Here is a 6,979-nt window from a genome sequence, read left to right as displayed (position 1 = left end):
AGTCTCTGCTGGATCCTCCCTTTGGCTTGCTGGCCTAGCTGTTTACCCCCAGCCTCTGTTGCCCAGTCACAGTGGTTCTTGAATCAGTGTCTGTGATACATGGAACTGAGGGTGGCTCAGAAACTCTAAACTTCAGGGAAGCAGGAGCCACCTTTCCAGGTTACTGTGAGGCCAACACCAACATGGCTCCTTCCCAAATTTGAAAGTAGGGGGATAGGGAAAAGCACCTTGCCTTGCTCTTTCTCTCAACTTCTAGAACATGCCTTACTCTTTGAGTCCTATTCAGGAAGAGAGCAAAACTTGATATCCCCTTGAAGGATATTTTATCCTATCTAAAACTGTCATAAGACATTTGGTCCACACAAAAATGTCCTTAAAATCTGGTCCTGTCCAAAACATCTGTAAGACATGTGGTTCATGCCAAAAGGTCCTTGAAATTTGGTCCTATCCAAAATGTCCATGAGCATATTTGGTCTGTGCCAAATGATTTTGGACAGGACCAAATATCAAAGACCTTTTGGTATGGGCCAAATGTCTTATGGACACTTTAGACAGGACCAAATAACTGTTAACCTTGATATCCTACTTCTGATTTCCATTTTCTTTTCCCCAGTCCCTGGACATGAAAAAGGGGTAAAGCTTTTTTTCTCTAGCTACTCTTCTTCTTCCCAATTTTAACAGTGGACTGGGCACTCTAAGAACTGGAATACCCAGGTTTTGGCCCTTGGCATATTGAAAGAGAGCACATCCTCCTTATACATAAAGCCAGCCTCTCATCAGTATTATCTTACAAAGAGGCTAAGTCTCAGTCTTCTCCTGCTGTAAACCAGATTTTTCAGAGCAAAGTACGACGCACCACTTTAATATTTGAAAATTAAATATCTGGATTTATTATGCATGAATTAGATAGAATACTTTTTTCTAAATGACAGAAAAAATTCTTCACAAATGTACTTCTGTGTGAAGGCACTGGTTTTCATAATTAAATCCTAATAGTGTGTAGCTATAAAGTTATATTTTTTATAGAGTCATATGTCATATGTGTGGTTGTAAAAATGCAAAGTTAAGCTTCAATGTTCAATGCAGTTACCTTACATATCTTAAAAGAAGTTAAAAATACCAGCTTCCTATATATCATTATTTTGAGCAATAATTGTTGTTACTATTACTTATCTATTGTACCCTAAATTTTTTTGCTCAGAACAATGACATTAATAATATGCTGCTGGAAAGCAACCTACAGATTCAATGCAATCCCTATCAAACTACCACTGGCATTTTTCACAGAACTAGAACAAAAAATTTCACAATTTGTATGGAAACACAAAAGACCCCGAAGAGCCAAAGCAATCTTGAGAACGAAAAACGGAGCTGGAGGAATCAGGCTCCCTGACTTCAGACTATATTACAAAGCTACAGTAATCAAGACACTATGGTACTGGCACAAAAACAGAAAGATAGATCAATGGAACAGGATAGAAAGCCCAGAGATAAACCCACGCATATATGGTCACCTTATCTTTGATAAAGGAGGCAGGAATGTACAGTGGAGAAAGGACAGTCTCTTCAATAAGTGGTGCTGGGAAAACTGGATAGGGACATGTAAAAGTATGAGGTTAGATCACTCCCTAACACCATACACAAAAATAAGCTCAAAATGGATGAAAGACCTACATGTAAGGCCAGACACTATCAAACTCTTAGAGGAAAACATAGGCAGAACACTCTATGACATAAATCACAGCAAGATCCTCTTTGACCCACTTAGAGAAATGGAAATAAAAACAAAAATAAACACATGGGACCTAATGAAACTTCAAAGCTTTTGCACAGCAAAGGAAACCATAAACAAGACCAAAAGACAACCCTCAGAATGGGAGAAAATATTTGCAAATGAAGCAACTGACAAAGGATTAATCTCCAAAATTTATAAGCAGCTCATGCAGCTCAATAAGAAAAAAACAAACAACCCAATCAAAAATGGGCAGAAGACCTAAGTAGACATTTCTCCAAAGAAGATATACAGATTGCCAACAAACACATGAAAGAATGCTCAACATCATTAATCATTAGAGAAATGCAAATCAAAACTACAATGAGATATCATCTCACACCAGTCAGAATGGCCATCATCAAAAAATCTACAAACAATAAATGCTGGAGAGGGTGTGGAGAAAAGGGAACTCTCTTGCACTGCTGGTGGGAATGTGAATTGGTACAGCCACTATGGAGAACAGTATGGAGGTTCCTTAAAAAACTACAAATACAACTACCATATGACCCAGCAATCCCACTGTTGGGCATATACCCTGAGAAAACCATAATTCTAAAAGGGTAATGTACCAAAATGTTCATTGCAGCTCTATGTACAATAGCCAGGAGATGGAAACAACCTAAGTGTCCACCATCGGATGAATGGATAAAGAAGATGTGGCACATATATACAATGGAATATTATTCAGCCATAAAAATAAATGAAATTGAGCTATTTGTAATGAGGTGGATGGACCTAGAGTCTGTCATACAGAGTGAAGTAAGTCAGAAAGAGAAAGACAAATACCGTATGCTAACACATATATATGGAATTTAAGAAAAAAAATGTTATGAAGAACCTAGGGGTAAGACAGGAATAAAGACACAGACCTACTAGAGAATGGACTTGAGGATATGGGGAGGGGGAAGGGTAAGCTGTGACAAAGTGAGAGACTGGCATGGACATATATACACTACCAAACGTAAGGTAGATAGATAGTGGGAAGCAGCCTCATAGCACAGGGAGATAGCTCGGTGCTTTGTGACCACCTAGAGGGGTGGGATAGGGAGGGAGGGAGACGCAAGAGGGAAGAGATATGGGACATAGGTATATGTATAACTGATTCACTTTGTTATAAAGCAGAAACTAATACACCATTGTAAAGCAATTATACTCCAATAAAGATGTAATAAATAAATAAATAAATAAGATACTGCTGGAATTTTAAGAAATGAAAGCAGCCTGCTAACTCTTTCATTATTCTCTCTTTTCCTTTTAATTCAATGCTTATTCATTCAGCATTTATTAAAAACCTACTTTGAATCAAACCCTTCATGGGGTGAAGCAATAGAGACGAAAGGTAATAAACATAGGTTCTCTACTAGAGGAGCTCACATATTTATTGTTTTTGCTATACTCCTCCTTACTTTCATTTAATTTCATAATATAATATCTTCCCAAATAGATAGCAAGTATTTCCCTGAATGAGTACAAATGAATAGCAGAGTCTAATAGAAGTCATTACCCCAAAACAGCAATGCTCTACTATTCATTCATAAGTTCAGTTGTTCATTCAAATTTTCATATGCTCATTTGTTCATTCATTCATTCAGAAAATGTTATTAAAGCAGTTACTGTGAGTTAACTGCTGTAGTTGGCCTCTGGGCATAAGCCATATATCTTGGCCTTCAAAGTGATGCCAGTCTACTGACTTAGTGTACACGATAGTGCCATAATAAAGGATTATGAATATGACACGGGGTGGGTGTTGGGGGTGAGATTGGAACCCTTCACAGAGGAATGGATAACATGAATTGATGTTGAAGGGAGAAGGTCGTAAAATATTTAAGTGGGGAGGGGCAGTCTTGTTCAAGTGAATTGTATACACAGAGGCATGGAGGCTGAGAAAACATAATTTTTTTGAGCTTGGAATGTAGAGTATGTCAAAGAGCCTACTGCAGTTTTGTTGGGCATAAAAATGTGCCCAGTGAAAACACGACATTCCCTAGCCACCCTTGCAAATAAGGGTGAAGAACAGCAGTGCAGCCCAGGCCTGGTCAAGTGAGTTAAAAGTGTTCCTTGTCAAACGAGGCTCCAGGCAAACTCCTTACAAGCAGAGCAGGCCTAGCTGGGATGGGCCTTTTGTCCTTTTCCCTTCCTGTTCTCCCTGCCTGGAATGTAAACATGATGCCCAGAGGAAGGACAACGCCACATCACCACAAGGTAACAAGCAAGTGCTAAGGATGGTTGAGCAGAAAGATGCAAGGAGCCTGCAGCCCCGAGATAGGAGAGAACAGCTCTGTGGACCCTGCGCAGTCTATCACAGACTTCTCACCACCAGAGGGGTAATGCCTGAAGTAGTTTTAGTTAAGCCACTGGTTTTCAGATTTGTGTTACTTGGGCAAACTGACGGTGTGAACCTGAGCAGACTAGACGAGGCCAACCATAAGAAGCCCTGCACAGTTATAGACTTTGAACTGTGTCTGGTAGAGGTTCTTTTTTTTTAATTTAAGAAAAGATCAGTTTATTAAAAGACCATAACCTCTTAAAATCACAAGTGTAAAACCATCAGGGAACCAGGCGGCTCGTGGGGGCCATGTGGAGATGCCAACACATAGTACTTTTTCCTTTTTCTGCTTCTGAATGTCAACCAATAAGTTATTTACCTGAACTCTTTATGTTGTTTTTTTTGTAGAGGTTCTTAAACTCCAGTATGTTTGAGAACCACTGGAAGTATCTGTTAAACACGCACTTTTCTGAGCCATACCCTCACAAATTCTGATTATGATTCTAGCAGTCTGGGTGGCACACAGGAATTTCAACTTTAGTTTCTGATGCTGGTCCTAAGACCACATTTAAACAAACAAACCAAACCCCACAAATGACAAAAAAATAAAAATTTTCTCAAATGTGTGGAAGTGGAGCAGTTGATGCATTTGATGCACTGGGTAGTCTTTCTGTTTCTCTTTCTCTCCCTTCCCATTTTCCTACCACTCATGGGGGCACAAAACTGCTTCCCACAGTTTACAAATCCATATCTGTGACATCCATGTTCAGGAATTAGATTGATGAAGAAAGTATTTTATGTTTCATTTTGCAATCCTTAAATAGCACTTATCAAACTACTGTTCTAAGAACTTTAACAAGTACTAACTCATTTAATTTTTATAAAACTCTACATGGTAGGAACTACTATTACCCCAACTCATAGATGTGAAAACTTAGCGACAGAGATGGTAAACAGCTAGGTCACACAGCTATTAAGTGACTATGCTGCATCTCTAATCCTTGGCTATCACAGACTTATTATTTGCAGTTCCAACTATTTATCAGTGATCACAAAATTTCCGTGATTTATTCAACTATAATGAGAACAAAGACATTACTACCCCTTTCTCACTCTCCGGCCATCTTGGTGGCTACTCTTGGTTGGGGGCATCCCGCGCCTAAGGCAGGAAGATGGTGGCCACAAAGAAGACAGAAAAGTCACTGGAGTCGATCAACTCTAGGCTCCAACTGGTTACGAAAAGTGGAAAGTACGTGCTGGGGTACAAGCAGACTCTAAAAATGATCAGACACAGCAAAGCGAAACTGGTCATCCTCGCCAACAACTGCCCAACCTTGAGGAAATCTGAAATAGAGTATTATGCCATGTTGGCCAAAACTGGTGTCCATCACTACAGTGGCAATAATATTGAATTGGGCACAGAGTGTTGAAAATACTACAGAGTATGCACACTGGCTATCACTGATCCAGGTGATTCTGATATTATTAGAGGCATGCAAGAACAGACTGATGCAAAGTAAATCACGCACAATTTTTCTTTAATAAAATTGGCCAGAGCTTGTTTTAAAAATTTTTTTTAAAAAGGCATTACTACCATATGGCTCTTCTGAGACATAAACATCTGGAGAAACAAAGATCTTGTAATGAAAGCATCTAGCATAAATTTATATCTCATGGGCTGTGATGTTGGTTTTGATAAGCAAGTTACCTTGCTAGCCTAGCTAATCCCCAAACATCTGTTTCTTAGTTTCTTAATTTCTGGGTTTTATGAATTTGATAATACTCAAAATTTACTTTGGAGCTGTAACCAAAGTAAATATTATGGGTCTACAGTAGCATTTCCCCAAATATTTTTTCTCTTAAACATTTGTTCCACAAGATGCTAGATTTTAAACAGCCTTCCTGTTTAAATAAATTTGAAAAATATTAGGCTATACAAAGTCTTTACTCTACAGGATTTATCAGAACCTTAATATGAAAAAGCCCATCGTAAATCTGCAAAAGAGAAATATATATAGCATTTCCCCAAACTTTGACCACAGAGGCCTTTTTCTCCTGGGTTTTTAGTGGTAGTGTTGTTCCACAGAACACAGTTCTGGAAATGATTTCTTACTGTGCATTCAACTTTAAGATTTTTATTTTGTTCAACTTGAAGTAACATATTTTGACAGAACTATTCATAAAAGATTTTTGCAAGTGTGGGTATGTGTAGTCATGTAGATCACAGAGTAGAGGAAGAATAAATACAGAGAATGAAAACCTGTTAAATATAACTTTCCTTACCGTCACAAGAAAAGTACTGTTTAATTTCTAAATATTCATATTAGTTTCTAAATTCCTTATAATCTGTTTTAGCATTTTGCTCTAAAATTTTTCTATTCCTGCCTTTGAAGTGTTCTGTTGTCTTCCCTTTGAGCTCCTCAAGATCTAGTGTTTTGTGTATTTCCCTACTTCTTTTTTTCTCTAATCATAAAGCTATAACTATAAAACATAAACGAGAGGGCTTCCCTGGTGGCGCAGTAGTTGAGAGTCCACCTGCCGATGCAGGGGACACGGGTTCGTGCCCCGGTCCGGGAAGATCCCACATGCCGCGGAGCGGCTGGGCCCGGGAGCCATGGCCGCTGAGCCTGCGTGTCCGGAGCCTGCGCTCCGCAACAGGAGAGGCCACAACAATGAGAGGCCCGCATACCGCAAAAAAAAAAAAACCATAAACGAGAGATTCATCACCTTCATCCAGCCAGGAGACATCTTTTTTCATCATCTGAAGTAAGTGGGAGAAGCAATCTTTATGTATGCAGGATAAAAATCAAACCATATTTTTCTTAATGAGCTAATAAATAAGCTGAGAAATGCTTCTTATTGAGAGACTGCATGGTAAATAGTAAATAAATATGGCTGAACTTCTATGCTAAGGAAAATGCTCTCATTAATGCTGGTGC

At 38.8% G+C, this 6,979-nt stretch overlaps 1 pseudogene across 1 annotated transcript; it reads left to right on the top strand.

Annotated features, from left to right (window-relative positions):
• The first annotated feature begins 5,186 nt into the window (after positions 1 to 5,186).
• Positions 5,187 to 5,610, top strand: LOC309812361 (large ribosomal subunit protein eL30-like; annotated as a pseudogene). Its single transcript has one exon. The product of its transcript is annotated as a large ribosomal subunit protein eL30-like (transcript).
• Positions 5,611 to 6,979: the final 1,369 nt, after the last annotated feature.

The sequence above is a fragment of the Mesoplodon mirus genome (assembly GCF_964341445.2).
Source record: "Mesoplodon mirus genome assembly, chromosome: 11".
Lineage (NCBI taxonomy): Eukaryota > Metazoa > Chordata > Mammalia > Artiodactyla > Ziphiidae > Mesoplodon > Mesoplodon mirus.
This window is presented reverse-complemented; position numbering and strand designations above follow the sequence as displayed.